Consider the following 26,376-nt stretch of genomic DNA (forward strand, 5'->3'; position numbering starts at 1 on the left):
TGATTGATGGATGATGGATGGATGGATGATGGATGGATGGATGGATGATGGATGGATGGATGATGGATGGATGGATGGATGATGGATGGATGATGGATGGATGGATGGATGATGGATGGATGGATGGATGGATGGATGGATGATGGATGGATGATGGATGGATGATGGATGGATGGATGGATGGATGATGGATGGATGATGGATGGATGGAGGATGGATGGATGGATGATAGATGGATGATGGATGGATGGATGATGGATGGATGGATGGATGATGGATGGATGGATGATGGATGGATGGATGGATGATGGATGGATGATGGATGGATGGATGATGGATGGATGGATGATGGATGGATGATGGATGGATGGATGGATGATTGATGGATGATGGATGGATGGATGATGGATGGATGATGGATGGATGGATGGATGATGGATGGATGGATGATGGATGAATGGATGATGGATGGATGATGGATGGATGGATGGATGATTGATGGATGGATGGATGATGGAGGGATGGATGGAGGGATGATGGATGGATGATGGATGGATGGATGATGGATGGATGATGGATGGATGGATGATGGAGGGATGATGGATGGAGGGATTATGGATGGATGGAGGGATGGATGGATGATGGATGGATGATGGATGGATGATGGATGGATGGAGGATGATGGATGATGGATGGATGGATGATGGATGGATGGATGGATGGATGATGGATGGATGATGGATGGATGATGGATGGATGGATGATGGATGGATGGATGGATGGATGATTGATGGATGGATGGATGATGGATGGATGATGGATGGATGGATGATGGATGGATGGATGATTGATGGATGGATGGATGATGGATGGATGATGGATGGATGGATGATGGATGGATGGATGATGGATGGATGGATGATGGATGGATGATGGATGGATGGTTGGATGTATGGATGATGGATGGATGATGGATGGATGATGGATGGATGGATGGTGGATGGATGATGGATGGATGGAGGGATGGATGGAGGGATGGATGGATGATGGATGGATGATGGATGGATGGAGGGATGGATGGATGATGGATGGATGATGGATGGATGATGGATGATGGATGATGGATGGATGGATGATGGATGGATGGATGGATGGATGATGGATGGATGATTGATGGATGATGGATGGATGATTGATGGATGTATGGATGATGGATGGATGATGGATGGATGATGGATGGATGGATGGAGGGATGGATGGATGGATGGATGATGGATGGATGGATGATGGATGGATGGATGGATGGATGATGGATGGATGATGGATGGATGATGGATGGATGGATGATGGATGGATGATGGATGGATGATGGATGGATGATTGATGGATGATGGATGGATGTATGGATGATGGATGGATGATGGATGGATGATGGATGGATGATGGATGGATGGAGGGATGGATGGATGGATGGATGGATGGATGATGGATGGATGATGGATGGATGATTGATGGATGATGGATGGATGATTGATGGATGTATGGATGATGGATGGATGGATGATGGATGGATGATGGATGGATGGATGGAGGGATGGATGGATGGATGGATGATGGATGGATGGATGATGGATGGATGGATGGATGATGGATGGATGATGGATGGATGATGGATGGATGGATGATGGATGGATGATGGATGGATGATTGATGGATGATGGATGGATGATTGATGGATGTATGGATGGATGGAGGGATGGAGGGATGGATGGATGGATGGATGGATGATGGATGATGGATGGATGGATGATGGAGGGATGATGGATGGAGGGATGATGGATGGATGGAGGGATGGATGGATGGATGATGGATGGATGATGGATGGATGATGGATGGATGATGGATGGATGGAGGGATGGATGGATGGATGGATGGATGGATGGATGGATGATGGATGATGGATGGATGGATGATGGAGGGATGATGGATGGAGGGATGATGGATGGATGGAGGGATGGATGGATGGATGATGGATGGTAGAGGAGGATGATGAAGGTAGAGGATGGTGAAGGTAGAGGATGATGAAGGTAGAGGAGGATGATGAAGGTAGAGGATGATGAAGGTAGAGGATGATGAAGGTAGATGATGATGAAGGTAGAGGATGATGAAGGTAGAGGAGGATGAAGGTAGAGGATGATGAAGGTAGAGGAGAATGATGAAGGTAGAGGAGGATGAAGGTAGAGGATGATGAAGGTAGAGGATGATGAAGGTCAGGGTTCAGATTTCTCCATTTTCCAGGTTATATTATATTAAGTCTGTACTGACTGAGTCATGTGACCAGTCCTGGGTCACATGACCCAGAAGCCTGCGGGGGGGATGAGTCATCAGAACAGAGAAGCTTCTAGAAACTTCAGAAGCTTACTAGTATATATACAGAGGTAATGAATCAGCTATATTTTCGGTTGTGACAAACCTCAAATCACTCCACTTTGTCATCAAACCGTAGCTCTTAGCAGAAAAATGAAAACATCGTGAGCGACGGAGAACCCAGCAGATTCCGGAAATGTTATTTTCATACAGATATCACTTATAATGTGTTAGTAACGGCAATTCGAAAACAAAAATGAGATTTTTTTGAAGAAAACGTTATTTATTATGGGAGTCAATGGAGAGAAAGACAGGATTTGGCATGGCTGTTAGTCTCCCCGTTCAAATTTTGTGCACACCACGCCTGTCAAAGTCACATTTTATGAATCACAAAACCTATGTCTATATTCTGACCAAAAATGATCTGTCTACCTTTTACGGTTTGGCCGTGAGGTCGAGTTACAAATAAAAATTATGATCATTTTTTTAAAGTCTCTCGCACTCTGATCAATTAGAACCGCACTGAAGATTTGACAAAAAAGTGATTTCCAGTCCTCGCTTGAGCGCTCATATCTTGAAAAGTGTACATTTTAGGAAAAAACAGTCCGGGGTTTAGAGAGAGAAGAGAAGTTTTCCTCCGTTTTGAAGTTTGAATGACCTTTCTACGTGCAAGTATGAGAAAGATAGGTGACTCAGAAAAAAGGTGATTTTTTTTTTTTTAACCTCATCCCACACACAGTGTGAAATGCTGCCCCATACAAATACATGGTCCCCATTAGTTTGGAAATTTGGAAATGTTTTTGCACTTCGTGCAAAAACTATTCGTGCCATCGTTCTGAAAATCCACAGGAATGTAGTTAAATTCAGGGCCTACAACTTTCTAAATCGGTTCAGAATTTTTCGAGTAACGGTATGCGAGTGGTGAGGCCCCAAAGTTCACGCAATGCGTTCCGGATGGGGCAAAAAGCGCACGTTTGTGCACGTTGCGCAAAAACGTGCACGCCAATCGCTTATAAAAGTCATACCAATTGATTCCCGATTAAGGCGCACGTTTCTACGTTTTTACTTTTTGAGTTTTCTCAAAGCTGCGCAACTAGTTACGCGCCGAAGTTTATACGGAAGAATATGGAATAAATAAATAAATAATAAGCCTGAGCAATAGTATGAGTGCCTCGTGCTGCGCACGAGGCACTCCTCCTCCATTGAGCTTGCGCATCTCAATGGAGGAGGAGTGCCACGTGGCGCAGCCGTGGCACTAACTAGACAAAATTCCCGGGAAATTTTGAAGTGCCACGGACTACTGCCGGATGATCGCGGGATGCACCCATGAAGGTCAAGGACTCGATACTTTGTCATTTGACACCACCCATGACTCTCTATGTCAAACCATTCAAAAGATATTGGACTATAACGTATCGGCCAATCAGAAGAAGGGGCGTGGCTAATTTGCACCAATGAGGGTCAGGGACTCGATACTTAGTCATTTGACACCACCCATGTGTCTGTATGTCAAACCATTCAAAAGATATTGGACTTTAACGTATCGGCCAATCAGAAGAAGGGGCGGGGCTAATTTGCACCAATGAGGGTCAGGGACTCGATACTTGGTCATTTGACACCACCCATGTCTCTGTATGTCAAACCGTTCAAAAGATATTGGACTTTAACGTATCAGCCAATCAGAAGAAGGGGCGTGGCTAATTTGCACCAATGAGGGTCAGGGACTCCATACTTAGTCATTTGACACCACCCATGTCTCTGTATGTCAAACCATTCAAAAGATATTGGACTTTAACGTATCAGCCAATCAGAAGAAGGGGCGGGGCTAATTAGCACCAATGAGGGTCAGGGACTCCATACTTAGTCATTTGACACCACCCATGTCTCTGTATGTCAAACCATTCAAAAGATATTGGACTTTAACGTATCAGCCAATCAGAAGAAGGGGCGGGGCTAATTTGCACCAATGAGGGTCAGGGACTCGATACTTAGTCATTTGACACCACCCATGTCTCTGTATGTCAAACCATTCAAAAGATATTGGACTTTAACGTATCAGCCAATCAGAAGAAGGGGCGTGGCTAATTTGCACCAATGAGGGTCAGGGACTTCATACTTAGTCATTTGACACCACCCATAAATCTGTATGTCAAACCATTCAAAAGATATTGGACTTTAACGTATCAGCCAATCAGAAGAAGGGGTGGGGCTAATGTGCATTCCCTGGGTCATGTGACCAGTTCTGGGTCACATGACCCGGAAGTGTATACTGTATTATGCTGTATATACTGTGGATGGATGGATGGATGATGGATGGATGATGGATGGATGATGGATGGATGATGGATGGATGGATGATGGATGGATGATGGATGGATGGATGATGGATGGATGATTGATGGATGGAGGGATGGATGGATGATGGATGGATGATGGATGGATGGATGGATGATGGATGGATGATGGATGGATGGATGATGGATGGATGATGGATGGATGGATGGAGGGATGGATGGATGATGGATGGATGATGGATGGATGGATGATGGAGGGATGATGGATGGATGGATGATGGATGGATGATGGATGGATGGAGGGATGGATGGATGATGGATGGATGATGGATGGATGATGGATGGATGGATGGATGGATGATTGATGGATGATGGATGGATGGATGATGGATGGATGGATGGATGATGGATGGATGGATGATGGATGGATGGATGGATGATGGATGGATGATGGATGGATGGATGGATGATGGATGGATGGATGGATGGATGGATGGATGATGGATGGATGATGGATGGATGATGGATGGATGGATGGATGGATGATGGATGGATGATGGATGGATGGAGGATGGATGGATGGATGATAGATGGATGATGGATGGATGGATGATGGATGGATGGATGGATGATGGATGGATGGATGATGGATGGATGGATGGATGATGGATGGATGATGGATGGATGGATGATGGATGGATGGATGATGGATGGATGATGGATGGATGGATGGATGATTGATGGATGATGGATGGATGGATGATGGATGGATGATGGATGGATGGATGGATGATGGATGGATGGATGATGGATGAATGGATGATGGATGGATGATGGATGGATGGATGGATGATTGATGGATGGATGGATGATGGAGGGATGGATGGAGGGATGATGGATGGATGATGGATGGATGGATGATGGATGGATGATGGATGGATGGATGATGGAGGGATGATGGATGGAGGGATTATGGATGGATGGAGGGATGGATGGATGATGGATGGATGATGGATGGATGATGGATGGATGGAGGATGATGGATGATGGATGGATGGATGATGGATGGATGGATGGATGGATGATGGATGGATGATGGATGGATGATGGATGGATGGATGATGGATGGATGGATGGATGGATGATTGATGGATGGATGGATGATGGATGGATGATGGATGGATGGATGATGGATGGATGGATGATTGATGGATGGATGGATGATGGATGGATGATGGATGGATGGATGATGGATGGATGGATGATGGATGGATGGATGATGGATGGATGATGGATGGATGGTTGGATGTATGGATGATGGATGGATGATGGATGGATGATGGATGGATGGATGGTGGATGGATGATGGATGGATGGAGGGATGGATGGAGGGATGGATGGATGATGGATGGATGATGGATGGATGGAGGGATGGATGGATGATGGATGGATGATGGATGGATGATGGATGATGGATGGATGGATGGAGGGATGATGGATGGATGGAGGGATGATGGATGGATGGATGGATGGATGGATGGATGGATGGATGGATGGATGGATGGATGGATGAAGGTAGAGGATGATGAAGGTAGAGGATGATGAAGGTAGAGGAGGATGATGAAGGTAGAGGATGATGAAGGTATAGGATGATGAAGGTCAGGGTCCAGATTTCTCCATTTTCCAGCTTATACTATTTGAAGTCTGTACTGAATGGGTCATGTGACCAGTTCTGGGTCAGCCTAATCAGTCAACAGCTGAGCTCCGGTTGCCGGGCAACAAAACCTTAAAAAAAAAAGGTTCAGAACCTTACTACTGTATACAGAGAATGAGTCAGCAAGATTTTCGGTTTTGACAAGCCTCAAATAACTTCACCTTGTAATCAAACTGTAGCTCCTAGCAGAAAAACAAAGACATCGTGAGAGAGACAGAACCCGGAAGATTCTGACAATCTTAATTTTATTCAGATATTCCTTAAAATGTGTTAGTAACGGCAATTCGAAAACAAAAATGAGATTTTTTTGAAGAAAACGTTATTTATTATGGGAGTCAATGGAGAGAAAGACAGGATTTGGCATGGCTGTTAGTCTCCCCGTTCAAATTTTGTGCACACCACGCCTGTCAAAGTCACATTTTATGAATCACAAAACCTATGTCTATATTCTGACCAAAAATGATCTGTCTACCTTTTACGGTTTGGCCGTGAGGTCGAGTTACAAATAAAAATTATGATCATTTTTTTAAAGTCTCTCGCACTCTGATCAATTAGAACCGCACTGAAGATTTGACAAAAAAGTGATTTCCAGTCCTCGCTTGAGCGCTCATATCTTGAAAAGTGTACATTTTAGGAAAAAACAGTCCGGGGTTTAGAGAGAGAAGAGAAGTTTTCCTCCGTTTTGAAGTTTGAATGACCTTTCTACGTGCAAGTATGAGAAAGATAGGTGACTCAGAAAAAAGGTGATTTTTTTTTTTTTAACCTCATCCCACACACAGTGTGAAATGCTGCCCCATACAAATACATGGTCCCCATTAGTTTGGAAATTTGGAAATGTTTTTGCACTTCGTGCAAAAACTATTCGTGCCATCGTTCTGAAAATCCACAGGAATGTAGTTAAATTCAGGGCCTACAACTTTCTAAATCGGTTCATAATTTTTCGAGTAACGGTGTGCGAGTGGTGAGGCCCCAAAGTTCATGCAATGCGTTCCGGATGGGGCAAAAAGTGCACGTTTGTGCACGTTGCGCAAAAACGTGCACGCCAATCGCTAATAAAAGTCATACCAATTGATTCCCGATTAAGTCGCACGTTTCTACGTTTTTACTTTTTGAGTTTTCTCAAAGCTGCGCAACTAGTTACGCGCCGAAGTTTATACGGAAGAATATGGAATAATAATAATAAATAATAATAAGCCTGAGCAATAGTATGAGTGCCTCGTGCTGCGCACGAGGCACTCCTCCTCCATTGAGCTTGCGCATCTCAATGGAGGAGGCGTGCCACGTGGCGCAGCCGTGGCACTAATAAGCCTGAGCAATAGTATTAGTGCCTCGTGCTGCGCACGAGGCACTCCTCCTCCATTGAGCTTGCGCATCTCAATGGAGGAGGCGTGCCACGTGGCGCAGCCGTGGCACTAATAAATAATAAGCCTGAGCAATAGTATGAGTGCCTCGTGCTGCGCACGAGGCACTCCTCCTCCATTGAGCTTGCGCATCTCAATGGAGGAGGAGTGCCACGTGGCGCAGCCGTGGCACTAATAATAATAAGCCTGAGCAATAGTATGAGTGCCTCGTGCTGCGCACGAGGCACTCCTCCTCCATTGAGCTTGCGCATCTCAATGGAGGAGGAGTGCCACGTGGCGCAGCCGTGGCACTAATAATAAGCCTGAGCAATAGTATGAGTGCCTCGTGCTGCGCACGAGGCACTCCTCCTCCATTGAGCTTGCGCATCTCAATGGAGGAGGAGTGCCACGTGGCGCAGCCGTGGCACTAATAATAAGCCTGAGCAATAGTATGAGTGCCTCGTGCTGCGCACGAGGCACTCCTCCTCCATTGAGCTTGCGCATCTCAATGGAGGAGGAGTGCCACGTGGCGCAGCCGTGGCACTAATAATAATAACTAGAAAATTTCTGGAAATTTTGATATGGGCATGCCCTACCGCCCATTCGTCCCCTCTTGCTGCTTTGGTTTGGGGCTGTAGTGGTTGTGTTTAGGGTGGTTCTATGTCAGTTTGAGGTGTTTTTACGCTTGTATTTCATTCATTCCTGTGCTCCCAATAGTTATTAATGGGGCGCGCTTTTTGGCATCTAGCGTTGCCACGGTAACGCTTTTGACTGAGAATAGTAATGCCCATCGAGGCAAGATGGAGACGCATCTAACGATGTATGCCGTGCATGGGTGCATGTTCCGGTTCAGGCTATGTTAACGGATATGTTTTTTTTTTCACCGTGGTACAAAACCCCATCCGAATGAATGGGGCCATTTGGCCTGGATTTTGACATAAAATTTCCTTAAATCCCAGCTTCATGAAATTTGAGTATGTTGAAGTCCACAGCGTGCCGAGTCAGGGGACATTTGTACGATGTCTCTACGATAACCTGTTGCCTAGCAACAAGCGTCCAAATTCAAACAGAAATAAAAAAGAAAATGAAAGGCCAATATCGCAAAAACTGTAATAATTAGCATAATGAGGTTGTAGGGTCTGTTAGTGCCAATCGGGCCGAGTGTTTGAAAGTTTCAACGATGTCTCTACGATAAAGTCCGGCCGAGCAATAAGCGTCCGAATTTTTGCCTTTTTTTTTGCTTTTTGGCGTCTAGCGTTGCCACGGTAACACTTTTTACTGAGAAAAGTAATGCCCATCGAGGAACGATGGAGACGCATCCAACGATGTATGCCATGTATGGGTGCATGTTCCGGTTCAGGCTATGTTAACGGATAGGTTTTTTTTTCACCATGGTAAAAACCTCCATCCGAATGAATGGGGCCATGTGGCCTGTATTTTGACATAAAATTTCCTTAAATCCCAGCTTCATGAAATTTGAGTATGTTGAAGTCCCCAGTGTGCCGAGTCGGGAAACATTTGTACGATGTCTCTACGATAACCTGTTGCCTAGCAACAAGCGTCCAAAGTCAAACGGGAAAAAAAAAAAAATGAAAGGTCAATATCACAAAAACTGTAATACTTGGCATAATAAGGTTGTACGGTCGGTTAGGGACAATCGGGCTGAGTGTTTGAAAGTTTGAACGATGTCTCTACGATAAAGTTCGGCCGAGCAATAAGCGTGGGAATTTTCGCCTTTTTTTTTGCTTTTTGGCAACTAGCGTTGCCACGGTAACCCCTATTACGGAGAAAAGTAATGCCCATCGAGGCATGATGGAGACGCATCCAACGATGTATGCCATGCATGGGTGCACGTTCCGGTTCGGGCCGCATTAACGGACGAAAAAAAGTGCGGAATAATAAGAAAAGGGAAACCTTTTCTAGATACTAATATATCGCCTTCATTTTCATGTTTTTCCTCGTTTTTCCGGCCGTGTTTTACTTTTTGGGGATTTTTTTTTTCCACATCCGAGCGGGGTCATGCTGTACACCCGCTGGTGCGCAGTGGGACTTTTGCGACTTTAGCTTGTTAGCAAAATGCTAGCAACATTGCCCTTTGGGCCATTCTGGACGATTGCAATATGGTCATGCCACTACTTGGCATGCCCATAATAAGAAAAGGGAAACCTTTTCTGGGTACTAATTTACGCCTTCATTTTCATGTTTTTCCTCATTTTTTCGGCCGTGTTTTACTTTTTGGGGATTTTTTTTTTCCACATCAGTGCGGGGTCATGCTGTACACCCGCTGGTGCGCAGTGGGACTTTTGCGACTTTAGCATGCTAGCAGCATTGCCCTTTGGGCCATTCTGGACGATTGCAATATGGTCATGCCACTACTTGGCATGCCCATAATAAGAAAAGGGAAACCTTTCTAGATACTAATTTAACGCCTTCATTTTTCAGGTTTTCTCGGCCGTGTTTCATTTTTTGGGGATTTTTTTTTTCCACAACAGAGCGGGGTCATGCTTTACACCCGCTGGTGCGCAGTGGGACCTTTGCGACTTTAGCATGTTAGCGAAACGCTAGCAACATTGCCTTTTGGGCCATTCTGGACGATTGCAATATGGTCATGCCACTACTTGGCATGCCCATAATAATAATAATAATAATAAAAATTCCTGCAAATACAATAGGGCCTTCGCACTGCAAGTGCTCGGGCCCTAATAATAATAATAAAAATTCCTGCAAATACAATAGGGCCTTCGCACTGCAAGTGCTCGGGCCCTAATTAAAGCTGCAAGCAGCGATGAACGGGCCCTCGCACTCACGTCCACCGCCCCCCATAAGCATATCAGAAATGACAGCACCCACTCTATGTCAAACCCTTAAAAAGTTATAGCAGAAAATAGGGACAACCAATCAGAAGAAGGGGTGGGGCTAATTCAGGCCAATGAAGGTCAAGGACTCCATACAGAATCTGATGACACCACCCACTACTTTCTATGTCAAAACATTCAAAAGTTATATTAGGAAATAGGGACAACCAATCAGAAGAAGGGGCGGGGCTAATTAAGGCCAACGAAGCTTAAGGACTCATTACAGAGTCCCATGACACCACCCACAACTCTCTATGTCAAACCATTCAAAAGTTATGGCAGAGAAAAGTATTCTAGGGGGCGCTGTTGAGCCATTTTGCCACGCCCATTAATGCAAACCATGAAATATCAAATTTATCGCCAAGTCTGGCTTGCATGCAAAATTTGGTGACTTTTGGAGAACTATCAAATATGGACCAATCACATGAAGGGGGGGCGCGCCTTTTGGCGTCTAGCGTCGCCACGGTAACACTTTTGAAAGAGAAAAGTAATGCGTGGTGTCGCAGGATGTAGACGCACATTTTGATGTATAACACACCTGGGTGCACGTTACGGTTCGGGCTGAATTAACTGCCGAAGGAATGGCATAAATTTCGCCAAAATGACACAATTTATTCAAAATGGCCGACATCCTGTTCGGTTTCGGCCATGGCTCCAAGAGACTTTTCTTTAAGTTGTGCCATGATACAGGTGTGTAGCGATTTTCGTGCATGTACGTCAAACCGTATTGTGGGGCTTGAGGCACAAAGTTTTCCGGGGGGCGCTTTTGAGCCATTTTGCCACGCCCATTAATGCAAACCATGAAATATCAAATTTATCGCCAGGCCTGGCTTGCATGCCAAATTTGGTGCCTTTTGGGGAACTATCAAATATGGACCAATCAGATGAAGGGGGGGTGCGCTTGTTGGCATCTAGCGTCGCCACGGTAACACTTTTGAAAGAGAAAAGTAATGCGTGTAGTCGCAGGATGGAGACGCACATTTTGATGTATAACACATCTGGGTTCACGATACGGTTCGGGCTGAATTAACTCTCGAAAGAATGGCATATATTGCTCCAAAATTACGCAATTAATTCAGAATGTTCAAAATGGCCGACTTCCTGTTCGGTTTCGGCCATGGCGCCAAGAGACTTTTCTTTTAGTTGCGACATGATACAGGTGTGTACCGATTTTCGTTCAAGTACGTCAAACCGTATTATGGGGCTTGAGGCACAAAGTTTTTTCTGTCGAACCAATCAGATGAAGGGTGGGCGCGCTTTTTGGCGTCTAGCGCCGCCACGGTAACGCTTTTGAAAGAGAAAAGTAATGCGTGTTGTCGCAGGATGGAGACGCACATTTTGATGTATAACACACTTGGGTGCACGTTACGTTTCGGGCTGAATTAACTTTCGAAGGAATGGCATAAATTTTGCCAAAATGACACGACTAATTCGAAATGGCCGACTTCCTGTTCGGTTTCGGGCATGACGCCAAGAGACTTTTCTTTCAGTTGCGCCATGATACAGGTGTGTACCGATTTTCATGCATGTACGTCAAACCGTATCGTGGGGCTTGAGGCACAAAGTTTTCCGGGGGGCGCTGTTGAGCCATTTTGCCACGCCCATTAATGTAAACCATTAAATATCAAATTTTTCGCCAGGCCTGACTTGCATGCAAAATTTGGTGACTTTTTGGGCACGTTTAGGGGGGCAAAAAGGCCCTCCTTTCGTCAGAAGAAAAAAGAAAGAAAGAAAAAAAAAATTCCTACAGATACAATAGGGCCTTCGCACTGAAGGTGCTCGGGCCCTAATAATAATAATAATAAAAATTCCTGCAAATACAATAGGGCCTTCGCTCTGAAGGTGCTCGGGCCCTAATAATAATAATAAAAATTCCTGCAAATACAATAGGGCCTTCGCACTGAAGGTGCTCGGGCCCTAATAATAATAAAAATTCCTACAGATACAATAGGGCCTTCGCACTGAAGGTGCTCGGGCCCTAATAATAAAAATTCCTGCAAATACAATAGGGCCTTCGCACTGAAGGTGCTCGGGCCCTAATAAGAAAAATTCCTGCAAATACGGGCCTTCGCACTGAAGGTGCTCGGGCCCTAATAAGACAAATATTCTTGCTAAGATTTTGAGTTTTTGCAGTGATCCATGTTACTTATCCTGTGAAGGACAGAGTCATATTGATATTGATAAGAAAACTGTTTTCTATTGTTGTGTTTTGATGTATTTGATGTAAGCCCAGTGGATATTTAAAGCTTACAGAAGGCTGCATTTAACTGCTGCTATGTCATTCCTGCAGTATTTCTGCAGGTGTTTTGGTCAGTGCTATTATTATAATATATTATATTATTTGTAATCAGCACAAATTATCTGTTCCCATATGATAAAATCCACCATCCCCCCTGATTGTTTTTTACAACTCCAGTGGTTACAGGTCCAGCAATCTTTCTGCCAGCTATTTCAGCTGTGCTAATACGCTCTCTTTAAATGCTTGAAATACTAAGGTGATGACTATTGATCCAAAGAAGAGGCGAGCTCAGCAAACAGTTTTCATTAACAAGCAATGTTTAAACTCCTCTGCACCCCATCAGCTCTGCTGATCATCAGAGAGCAGCAGCTTCACCTCTCAGGGCGGCTGGGGAACATTTGGAAACTTAATTATAGAGGTTTTTTTTCTTTTTTTTCATCCCTCATTTACATCATGCATGATAACAATGGTATATTGAAGTTGAAAGCAGTCCCTTGGTTGATTCTTCTTTTCATTTCATACCTGTGTCTACCTCTGAAGTTTGTAGTGTGTTAAAGAAATTGGACTCCAAAAAACAAGCAGGTCCCGATGATTTGGACCCATTTTTCTTAAAACTGGCTGCTGACTTAATTGCTGAGCCTCTAAGCAGTATTTTTAACTTAAGCCTCAGCACAAACAAACTCCCTAAGGTGTGGAAATCTGCATTCGTCCTCCCATTGCTAAAAGGAGGTGAACCCACTGTTGCAAAAATATTTGAAAAACTGGTCTGTGATCAACTTAGGGAATTTTTAGACTCAAACAACATTTTAAACCCTATCAGTCAGGTTTTAGGAAGCAGCACAGTACTATTACAGCTGCCCTAAAAGTTCTTAATGATGTGTTTGAGGCATTGGATAGCAAAAGGTTTTGTGCTGCCCTGTTCATTGACCTGTCCAAGGCATTTGACACTGTGGACCACAGCCTCTTGTTAAAAACTCTCCTTAAGATTGGAATCTCCAAACAAGCCAACACTTGGTTTGCAGATTACTTGGCATGTAGAATGCAATGTGTTCAGTTGGGTGGGGCTACCTCTAACTTTCTCGAGGTCAAAAAAGGTGTCTCAAGGCTCAGGGAGAGAAGAAGGAAGGGAGAAAAGAAGGAAGGAAGGAAGGAAGGAAGGAAGGAAGGAAGGAAGGAAGGAAGGAAGGAAGGAAGGAAGGAAGGAAGGAAGGAAGGAAGGAAGGAAGGAAGGAAGGAAGGAAGGAAGGAAGGAAGGAAGGAAGGAAGGGAGTGAAAAAAGAATGAAGGAAGGAAAGGATAAAACAAGGAAAGAATGTCTTTGACCTTGTATGAATGAATAATGGTCTAAGTTTGAGATTCATCGAATGTAAAGTGCATTATAAGTTAAATTCATTATTATTCTTACAGTGTGACCTTGTGCCAGCATGACTGCAATGAGAGCAACATTTGCTTTTGGTGCTTTACATTGTTGCGGCGAAGGATTAATGAGACTCTTCCAGATTATGTGAGTGGATTTTTTAATGATGCTGTTATAATAATAAAACCCAAGCAGGCTCATCACGTTCGTTGGCTCCTGCAGAGATTGCTCTGGGATATATATATATATATATATATATATATATATATATATATATATATATATATATATATATATATATATATATATATATATATATATATATACACATTAGTGGAAGGTTAAGTGTTCAAAAGGTGTTGTTTTTAAGAAGTAGTATTTTCTTTATCTTTGTTGTCAAAAAAACGACTAAAAAACACCAGTGTTAATTTTGGTCATTACCAAAACATGTCATTACCGGAATACATTGTCATTACCGTCACAATACACCTTTTGACAGAAAATGTAGCTTTTTTGTTAACTTGGGTTTTACCTCAATCATTGTGGTAATGTTTAAATGTCTAAATTTGCATTTTCTGAAATGATATGCATTGCAATTCAAATATTCTCATTAGTATGCAATATTTCATTGTTGAGACAAGATTTAAAAATTTAGAGAGAACATGGAGTTAAAATGTATTTTAAATGTACTTACAAATATTTAGAACATGATTCTTAAAGAGCATGTTTTGTACTTACTGGAATGATTGTGAAAACTTTGCTTGTCAAATAATTTTGTATTAAAATCAGTGTTTTGTTTTTGTGATCATGATAACATTTTGCTGTGACAACTTTGAAAAAAGCATCATAATCTCAAAATGATCATGAAGTACAATCAAAGCTATGCTAAGATCTTTGTTCCAGACAAATTGATAAACCTTTGAAATAGAAAAAACAGAGATTAAAGAAATGTTTTTTTTCAAAATTCCAAAATTCAAAAGTGCCCCGAATTGAAGAATCACCCATATATATAAACACAATTGTGTGAAAAAGTGTTTGCCCCTTTCCTGATTTCTTATTTTTTTGCATGTTTTGCAAGTAAACACAAAATGTAGTTTTAAAATGAAGGTTTTTATTATTAAGGGGGAAAAAAATCCAAACCTACATAGCCCTGTTTGAAAAAGTGATTGCCCGGTAAACCTAATAACTGGTTGGGCCAGCCTTAGCAGCAACAACTGCAATCAATCGAGCATAGTCAAGGTGCTTAGTCAAGGTCCTCACAGCATGCGCAGCGTGCTGCAGTTTCAACAGAAAAAGATAAGGACAACGATGGGAAGCCATAGTTTGTCAGTAGCTGGTGTGAAAATGTGGAATAGCCTAAACAATGAATTAAAGTTAGCAAGAAATGTAACTGTTTTCAAACATGGGTTAAAGAAACTGTTATTGAAGGATTATCAAACCTAGGTACAGGAAGGCAATGTCTGGCTATGTGTACAAAACAATGGCAATGTGGGAAATTCAGTACTGGAACACCTGGCCTAACCCTCCCCCGTCCAGTACGAGCGGAGGGGCAAAGGCGGCTAGAGAGCCAGAGGACGGCGACTAATCAAAATCTGCATTGACACACGCACCTCCATTGCAAAGTGGATTGCATGCAAAAAGAGGCTTGGACATAAAAATAACTGAACAGTGGACACAGTAGTAAATCACAGGAACGGTGATCAGGATGAGTGGACTGGACACGTGTACAAACATACATGCTATCTGGACTGTGAAGGATGAAATTAGACAAATTGCTATGTGGTAAACTATGTATCTTACTGAATTCTGTTGTTGATGTGATCATGAATCTTACATAGAACGGGGCGGGACTTTGATAAGCGTCAGCTTCTCCCGTACCCTTTTCGTCATGTGCTGAGTATGCAATGTATAATGTTCTGGAGATGAAATGTGTCTATATAAACATGCCGAAATAAACGAAATAATAATAATAATAATAATGAACCGCCTCTTTAAGGTCATGCCACTGCACAATGTAAAGCACCAAAAGCAAATGTTCCAAAAAACAAATGTTGCTCTCATGCTGGCACAAGGTCACACTGTACGAATGCTCTTTCTGGAAATGAGACTAATATTAGATCAATTTAGTCAAAGTTGTCAAAGCAGAAGCAAGCAAAAATACATTTTCTTTCATGGGGTGAAATATTTTTTCATAACTAAAATTCTTGAAACTACCAAACAGTCTAAATAGTCTTTGATTTTTTTTTTAAAAAGGTTTTTTTTTTTCTTACTTAAAAATTACATTTTTGAAAAAGCTCCAGGGAGCCACTAGCATGCGGCTCTAGAGCCGCAGGTTGCCGACCCCTGATCTAGAGAAATGTTTGTGCAATTGTTTATTTGGCTTGCACCATCTGTAAAGAAAAAAGAATGGGTATTATGCTGCTCCATGCTTCAGGATTGTACAGATATCTACACGACTTCAACTGCCCTAACCTGACGAGCTGCTACACAAATGGTTAAACTGCCATGGTTGCCATGGTTAGATTTTCAGGGGGCTGAAGTTTATCAGGAACAAAAGGCTTTGCCTGTAAATGGCAGTCAGCAGGAGCTTGGTGTTAGCAACGCCTGAGCTGTGAAATGTATCGCAGCAGTTCCTTCTCTTTGAGCTTCTGTCAGGCTGCATTCTGTAGGCAGAAACTTTGAAGTGTCTCGGGTTCGTGCTTCGTGTTTCTGGCTGATAAATAGCAAACCATGGCCTCAGTAATTATGGTGGGAAAACAAATACAAGGTGTCTAATGCAGCAGTTCCTTTAGGCTGACCAATATTTCTGTGACGGATTTGAGCTTCATGAAACCTCTGGTCTAGAAGAACTTGGATCTCCTGAGCTCTGAATCAGTTTTTAGTTTTTCTTCTCTCACATTGGTGCCTCCAGTACTCGAGTTGTAAAAAAGAATCAGGGGGGATGGTGGATTTTATCATATGGGGACAGAAAATTTGTGCTGATTAAAAATAATATATTACAAATAATAGCACTGACCAAAACACCTGCAGAAATACTGCAGGAATGACATAGCAGCAGTTAAATGCAGCCTTCTGTAAGCTTTAAATATCCACTGGGCTTACATCAAATACATCAAAATACAACAATAAAAAACAGTTTTCTGAACTTATCAATATGACTCTGTCCTTCACAGGATAAGTAAAATGGATCACTGCAAAAACTCAAAATCTTAACAAGAATATTTGTCTTATTTCTAGTTAAAATGTCTCATTTTAGTAAAAAAAATCTCATTACACTTAAAACAAGACTCATCACTGGAAAAAACACAATTTTCACGTGTTTCAGGTAGATTTTCACTTGAAATAAGTAGAAAAATCTGCCAGTGGAACAAGATTTTTTTTTTGCTTGTAATTAGAAGATAAATCTTGTCCCACTGGCAGATTTTCCTACTTATTTCAAGTGAAAATTGACTTGAAACAGGTGAAAATTGCCAAATAAGTTATTTTTCTGGTGTTATTTTTCTGGTGATGACTCTAAATGTTGAAATAGCAGTAAAACCACATTCATTGATGGAATGACATAAGGGATGGAAAGGGGGGATGGCAGTTTTACAGGGGGGATGATTTGGACCGTTTTTATTTCAGGGGGGGATGATTTGGACCGTTTTTATTTCAGGGGGGGATGCCATCCCCCCTCAACTCCAGTACTGGGTGCCTCCGAATAAATAACTAACTAGAAGGTCGGAGAAGAGCCGGCTCCATTAGCAGGTGTAATTGGAGAGTGTGAGTGCTGCATCGTAATCACCAAGTGCGTGGTCTGTTAGAGAAGCTGTTAACAGAAGGCCATTCGTCTTTACTGATGCTGTTATTGAGCATCCCACCTTTGACCGACTCACAATCAGTGGCACAAGTATACATGACAAGAATAATAAAGTATACTTCCAATTTTTACTCTCGATCAAGCGATCCTGCACCAACAGCCTCACACATCATTATTAAAAACGCATGTTTTCTTTGTGGCTTCTGTTCAACTCTGGTCATTTTTCTGTCCGTTCACGTTTTATAATTTACTTCATTTTGTTTGTCCGTGCTCTCCAAAGCCTTCCACCTGTTTTACTGTCACTGTCTGAGAGAAAAACAAGAGGTACCCAAGAGAATATACAAAATCAGATCAGGAGGGGGTCAGGTCAGATTCAAATTAGGCAAATTAAGGGTAGGTCCCCTCTGTCAATGTGAAATACTCCTCAGCCAATCCTTTAAATACTTTAAGCCAGGGGTCGGCAACCCATGCGGCTCTTTAGCGCCGCCCTAGTGGCTCCTGGAGCTTCTTCAAAAATGTTTGACCTTTTTTTTCCCTTTTTTCCTTTTCCCTTCCTTATTCCTTTCCTTTTAAATCTCGACATTTCAACTTTTTTCTCGAGATTTTGAATTTTTTTGCGACTTTTTCGACTTTTTTCTCGACATTTCAACTTTTTTCTCGAAAATTTGACTTTTTTCTCAACATTTCAACTTTTTTCTCAAGATTGTACTTCAATATTAAACCCGACATTTCGACTTTGTTCTCGAAATTTAGACTTTTTCTCGACATTTTTCACGAAATTTTGAGTATTTCCTTGAAATTTCAACTTTTTTCTCAACATTTCGACTCTTTTCTCAACATTTCGACTTCTTTCTCAAGATTGTGCTTCATTATTAATCCTTCGAGATTGTTCTCGAAATTTTGACTTTTTTCTCAACATTTCAACATTTTTCTTAACATTTCGACTTTTTTCTCAAGATTGTATTTCAACATTAATCTCGACATTTCGACTTCTGTTGCTGCAACTCCACCAATTCAGATTCTTTCTCAGAGTCTCATAACATTTAGTTTTCTTTATCAGATAAACTACATTTTCATGCAGTAGCTCTCTTTTATTCTTGTCTATTTGACTGACTGCTCATTAAGAACTTCCTTCCCTCCACAAAGGGGCTACTCGCATCTCTGGATAATTTAATGACACACTTGTTGTCTCCCAGTGAATATTTCCCTCCATTCTTCTTTCCATCCTTCCCTTGTCATTCAGATTCCATTGAAAGGCAAGAAACAAACAAAACAATCACAATAATATGATCAAGATATCGACAGCCTCTGCCAGACCTCTGTGACAGACACATTCATGTGTTCCAGTGTAAGGCCAAAAGACAGCCTGTGGCGCAGCTATGAAAATAATAGCAAGGACAAAAGCACAGCTTCCACCGAGGGCAGCGGGGATGGGATAACGATCGCTAATTAATCCTGCACCAGGGTCATGTGGCTCATCTCTTCACCACAGACAGGAGGCTGTGACTCACTTCTCACTTTTTTATTCAGCTGAATGACGTGAGACGCCGGTGTCTCAGCAAGACACATTTTACAGGTCTCAGCCAGGAAGTAAATGTGTGATCTGATGTGAGAAAACGGGGCGATGACCCACATTCAATTCAATTCAATTCAATTTTATTTATATAGCGTCTAATACAACAAAAGTTGTCTCCAGACACTTTCCAGAGATCCAGAACATGAACATAAACCCCCAAGCAATTATTACATAAACAATGGCAGGTAAAAACTCCCATAGTGGGAGAAAAGCCTTAAGCCAAACAGTGGCAAGGAAAAACTGCCCTTTAGGAGGAAGAAACCTGGACCAGGACCTGGATCATAAGGGGGGACCCTCCTGCCGAGGGCCAGACTGGGGGTTGGGGACGTCAACAGCACAGCAGGCAGGTGGAAGCAGCAACGGGATGACCGGGGGTGGGGACCGCAGGCCAGCACGCAGCTCCCGAAGCTCCGGCCCAATCAGCAAGCCCCAGGTTAGGTTCAGGGTCGGGGAAAGGTTGAGAAGGGGCAGGGCCAGGGAGAGGAGTCTCCCTGGCCCTGGAGAGGAGTCTTGACGGACAAATCTCTCCCCCGCCTGCCCGGGCCGTTACCCTGCCCCTCTCACTCCCACGCTGCAGGATCCTGTGTTGTGCATTCAGAGATGCTCTTCGCTACCAGCAGAGGATGCTGCACCATGTACAAAAGAGAAAAAAGAAAAGAAAAGGGGGGCCAGCACAAGAAACTACAGGAGTGATGGACAAAAGTGATAACACGGGGAGAACATGCAAACTCCACACAGAAAGGCCCTTTCACCAACCCCACCCCGGCACATGCTGAAGGTCCTGGCTGGATGAAGCCAACAGGACAACATCATCTGCAAAAAGCAGAGATGAAATCCTGTGGTTCCCAAACTGACCCCCTCTGGCCCCTGGCTATGCCTAGAAGTCTTGTTCATTAAAATTATGAACAGAACTGGTGACAAAGGGCAGAATCCAGCACCGCCCAAGCTGTGGCTAGCTTGGCCTGCCAGTACACAGCTAGCTACCGGGCTTTTGCATTTCTCCCAGTTGCCCATTTCTGGATAAACTGGGATTAGATGGAGTCAGCGCTCGCCAGCATGGCACTGACTACTAGCACTCTTCAGCATGCCTTATGGGTGGCATCACGGAAGCTTTCTGATTTTCCTTTTTATACAGCATATGGACGAGACTAATATGAAATATACCGGACTGTCTCAGAAAATTAGAACATTGTGATAAAGTCCTTTATTTTCTATAATGCAAAAATGTCATACATTCTGGATTCATTACAAATCAACCGAAATATTGCAAGCCTTTTATAATTTTAATATTGCTGATCATGGCTTACAGTTTAAGAAAACTCAAATATCCTATCTAAAAAAAATTGAATATTCTGGGAATCTTAATCTTAAATTTTTTCCTTTTTTTCTTCTTTTTTTCTTTTCTTTTTTTCTCTTTTTTTCTCTTCCTTTTTCCTTTCCTTTTTAATCTCGACATTTCGACTTTTTTCTCGAGATTGTACTTCAACATTAATCTCGACATTTCGGCTTTTTTCACGAAATTTTTACTATTTTCACAACATTTCGACTTTTTTCTCAACATTTTGACTTTTTTGTCGAGATTGTACTTCAACATTTATCTCGACATTTCAACTTTTTTCTCAAAATTTTGACTTTTTTCTCGAAATTTGGACTTTTTTCTCGACATTTCGACTTTTTCTCAACATTTTTACTTTTTTCTCGACATTTCTCCTTTTGCCATTTGCCTTCATTCTAAGGCTGATACAAGACTTTCCATTTTTTGCAGCTCCAGACATATTTGTTTTTCGAGTTTTTGGTCCAATATGGCTCTTTCAACATTTTGGGTTGCCGACCCCTGGTGTAGGCCATCACATAAAGTGAAACTAGAAAACAAGTCTAGGATCCAGACAATTCTGAGAACTGGCACTTCATTTACTCAGCAGCTTTCAGCCATGATGACTACTTCAGCATTTACCACATCAATCCATCCATTCATCCATCTATTCATTAAATATACCGTTATTTCCAGGGTGGCAGGGTCTGCTGGCGTCTGTCCCAGCTCTCTGGGAGAGACGCAGAGCTAAACCCGGATACCCCGACCATCGCAGTGAATATATAGAATACAGTATATTTTAACCCTTGTACTGTCTTCGGGTCAAAATGACCTAATTCTCCTTCCTTCCTTCCTTCCTTCCTTCCTTCCTTCCTTCCTTCCTTCCTTCCTTCCTTCCTTCCTTCCTTCCTTCCTTCCTTCCTTCCTTCCTTCCTTCCTTCCTTCCTTCCTTCCTTCCTTCCTTCCTCCCTTCATTCCTTCTTTTCTCCCTTCCTTCTTTTCTCCCTGAGCCTTGAAGAACACCTTTTTTTCTCCCTTCCTTCCTCCCTTCCTTCTTTATTTTCTCCCTTCCTTCCTTCTTTCCTCCTGCTCTCTCCTTCCTTCCTTCCTTCCTTCCTTCCTTCCTTCCTTCCTTCCTTCCTTCCTTCCTTCCTTCCTTCCTTCCTTCCTTCCTTCCTTCCTTCCTTCCTTCCTTCCTTCCTTCCTTCCTTCCTTCCTTCCTTCTTTCCTTCCTTCTTCTGTTCCTCCTTCCTTGACCCGAAGACAGCACAAGCGTTAAATGTGGAAACTCTCCAGAAAGCCTATGGCGACATCTCAATGTTTGTCCAGTTCCTTTTATGCAGTCGAAGGTCCTTTTTTAGAAAACAACCTTAAAACTCACTTGATTTATTACCTAAATTAATATGTCTCCGATAATTCAAGGCTTTAATTTTAATCTTTAGAATGGTATGAATTTAATTGGGGCCCCTTTAATAAAAAATAGATAAGAAAGTAGGACATCTTAAATTTATGGTCCTATTTGAATTAAAATAGGTGATAAAATCGTTAAATTCAAAGACACATACGCCCCGTCATCGGCTTGCATGTGAGTTTTATATGTGGAAACATAATTAAAAGTGGAAAAAGTTCTTATCTTTACCAGGTCTTCAGATTAGGTAAATATAACTACAAACAAATAAACAGCAAAATAATTTCCATTTCCATCTATTTTACGTCCATCATCCGATAATGAGAAAGATTTTTCACGAGTGGAAAACATTCAAGACAGTTGCGAATCAACATGTCAGAATTTTCTTGTCAGAGTTAGATCATACAATACTTAGAGAAATGAAAACAACGATAAAATAAAAGCTGCATCCCAGTCACCCCAGGATTCAGTGAGCCTGATAAATTAAACATTTCATGACAGTAAGATTAGAAAAAGACTATAAGTGACTTTGTTTGGATTTTCTTCTTGAAAAGTTTCATATGAACAAATCCCAAGACTTCTGGAGCAACGTCATGTAGTCAATCAAGACCAAGATAGATGTGTTTGACCAGTTGGTGAGACCTAACACGGCATATCAGTACAAGCAGCACATACCAAGTGTTAAGTTGGTGCTGGAGGAGTGACGAGTTCAACTTGTTTTGCAGCCACAGGACAACAGGACAACATTAGTAAAAACCCTCAGTTAAATCTGAAAATGACATATATATCAACCAAGTGCAAGATACCAAATTGCTGGGAGTTGTCATAGATGAGAAACCTTCATGGAAAACACATATAAATAAAATCGTTAATGAAATGGGAAGTGGCATCTCTGTCATTAGAAGATGCAGGGCATATTTGTCACCGAAATCAACTAAATTAATAATACAAGCCATAATCTTGTCAAATCTTGACCACTGCTCAGTGGTCTGGTCAAACGCCACAGCAGACATGATCAATAAACGTCAAATAGTACAAAATAGAGCAGCTCGCATTGTCCTTGGTTGTGATTTCAGAACAAGTGTATTTAAAATGCATAGAAATCTCAGCTGGTTAATGGTAAGGGAAAGATTACTTTACTCGTTATTAATATTTATAAGAAATGTATCCATATCCAAAACCCTGCAGGTTCTACACAGAAAACTATGTTACAGTTCAGAAAATCACAGCTACAGCACGAGACAAGCTGCCAAAAACCAAGACAAACTATAGTAAGAGAACAGTGATGTACAGAGCTATGTAAGAATGGAACTTACTTCCCAAACACTTTGAGCGAACTACTAGCATAAAAGAATTCAAATTATTAGTAAAGAAACATCTCTTAAATAAATACATATAAAACTTATTTAATTATTATCAAATGGCTAATGGTTTACTAAAAATGGTCATGGGTTCAAGTTACGATAAGTGATTATAACTTAAAAACATTGTCGATGACTATACATTGTTTGAATTGGTTGATGCTATTTAAAGAAGGTGTTGGACCACATCCAGTGATCAGGTGGACTGTTATAAATGTTTATGAACATTTTGTGAATGTATATTCAAACTTTGAAACCCTGGTCAACCCCCCCCAGCCTGAAACCAGCTTTAATGTGCCTCCTAAAATGGCCGCCGTGCCATGAACTACAAGCCCAGCGTGCCTTGTGTGGGGGGGCGGCGCCTAAATCGGCGCGCCTCCAATCACGAGCGAGGCACTGATGATGTCACCCAACCCGCGGAACGCGAATCTGCGCGCCGGCCACAAGACTCTCTTTTCGCCAGCCAAGCCGAGCCGGGACAGACGCGGGCTGCGTGTCCCGCATCTGGAGCGTTTCCCCCAGCTTCTTAAGAGCTGTGGGGGGGGTTGGAGGAGCCGCCTGACCGGATCGACCGGCCAGGTGTGAGCCCTGATCGAGCCTCTTCACTCTCCTGTCTAACTCCTTTCTTTTTCTCCGAGCCCCTGTGTGCAAGCAGGAATCGGGACGTTTTCCTGGACGGACGGCCGGCGTCTCGCCCGGTTGTGAGCTGTTTTCCAGGGCCCAGACGGCCGCGCATCGGCGACCGGCGAGTAGGGACGCACGGCAACGAATGACCGGCCCCCCCGCCACGCCTAGGAACACGTGATAGCCTCCGTTGATCCGGAAGCACGGCCCGGCACGAGGCAGCACCCGCCGCTGTCTATTCCGTTTCAGGGGAAGGGACGGGGACCGAGAGACTGACTGGGAAACCCCGGCAGGACCGCGACCAGCAGTCGACGGAGCCTGCAGCTTCAGATCCGGATTCCAAGGACGCGTGAGGCTGTGTTTTGGGGGCGATCAGGTCACTTAAAGCGGTTTAGAGCTAAGTTTATGTTTGATGAAATTACTGTGTGCATATTACAGTTGTTTGTTCATTTGGTGGCGCCGTTTCGCCAGTTACTCACGTTTTAAAACACCGTGATCACCATCCGGTCCGATTGCACGTGGTGAAGGCTCCGCCATCTTTAAATACCACAGAAGCCCCGCCATCTTTAAATGTTTTGAACCGTACACGACCATTGGATCGTGTTTATTATTGTTGTGTTTTCTTTTACATTCCATGCATTTAAGCTTCATTTTTATTGATTGTTGTTTTTCTTGTTAGTTAATAGTTTTATGTTAATGTAGTGTGCCATCAGGATTTATTTGGGTGTTGCGTTTACCATCTTTTTGACACCTGTATGTAAATAAATTCTGATTGATTTTTAATGAGTTGTTTGTGTTGTTTCATACAATTTTGGTCACATTGATTGTTTGAGAGAGCCAGTCCCAAACTGCACGCCTTCAATTGTTATTCTGTAAGTGATAATAGAAAGATTTACTATTCTGCAGAATAATCCCTATTTTCTGAGACTGATTTTCTGCTGTAAAAAGGTTATCCTTTCCCTGGTTAAGGCCCAGGGTGGTGCCCCTACGAGGATTATCATTTTGATCATTCATTTTGATAAATAGTCGACTTTATTAATTATTAATAATTCTTGAATAAAATTATTAATAACCTTCGATAACTGGACAGCCAAGCTAACCTGTTTTTTTTTTTTGTTTTTACTTTTTTTCTTTTCTATGTTTCTTTTCTTTTTCTTCTACTACCTCTTTAGGTTTCCTTTTAATTTTTGTCATGTATTGTATATTATGTGTCGGACCCCAGGAAGATTAGCTGCAGTTTTGCTGCAGCTAATGGGGATCCAAATGAAACTATAAACTATAAACAACGAAGTCATCTTTATATATGAAAGTATCTTAGAGTCACATGTGAGTTCATCATGTGGAGTTATTACTCTTTCCTCTCACTCTTTTTCTTCTTCCTAACAATTTGACAGGCTCTGAGATTTTGCTATGATCAGCACCTTCTCAAGTAAAACAGCAAGATTAAGTAGTAAGTAGTAGTAATCGTTGCATATTATAAGGTTTTAGCTCCATGGCATGAGCCTAATGATGAATTGTAACAAAAGCTTTCATGACCAAAGGCTGAATGAGTTCCTTTTTTTCTTTTTTGTTATTGCCAGTAAACCTTTGAATTTATAGTTTAATACTCCGCAGAATGAAAAAGAAAATCGCCCATCATGCATATCAAAGCTGTTTACAATCTTCTTTCTCTTACATTAACTTTCAAAAGTGCAGATGCTTGCGTTTGTATATCATTATTTCACCAGATGAATACGAGTGTGGCACATTTGAAGGGGGATTTCTGGAAGAACTTCAACTAATGAATATTCAAGCAGCCACTTGAAAGGGCTTCTAGGGGAAGTGGTTGTAAGAGCAGCTCCAGTTGTTTATGACATACATAAATATGTGTATTCCACAAATGTTTGACATATTAAAGCTATGTAAACACTGAAGATGCCAGGGTTTTGGAGAAGTTCTCCAGTGGCTCTGTTTACGTGGAAAAACACAGTCAGCCCGGCTCAAAATAACTCTTAGCCATTATTGGTAAAGATATAAAGTTAGGAACAACTTATTACCATCTCACTTGCAGGAAATATTTTATGACAGAGAGGGGAGGTTTAATTTAAGGGGTACTCTAAATTTTAAGACTCGTAGAACACGAACAACTAT

The sequence above is a fragment of the Cololabis saira genome, chromosome 9, assembly GCF_033807715.1.
Source record: "Cololabis saira isolate AMF1-May2022 chromosome 9, fColSai1.1, whole genome shotgun sequence".
NCBI classification, from domain to species: domain Eukaryota; kingdom Metazoa; phylum Chordata; class Actinopteri; order Beloniformes; family Belonidae; genus Cololabis; species Cololabis saira.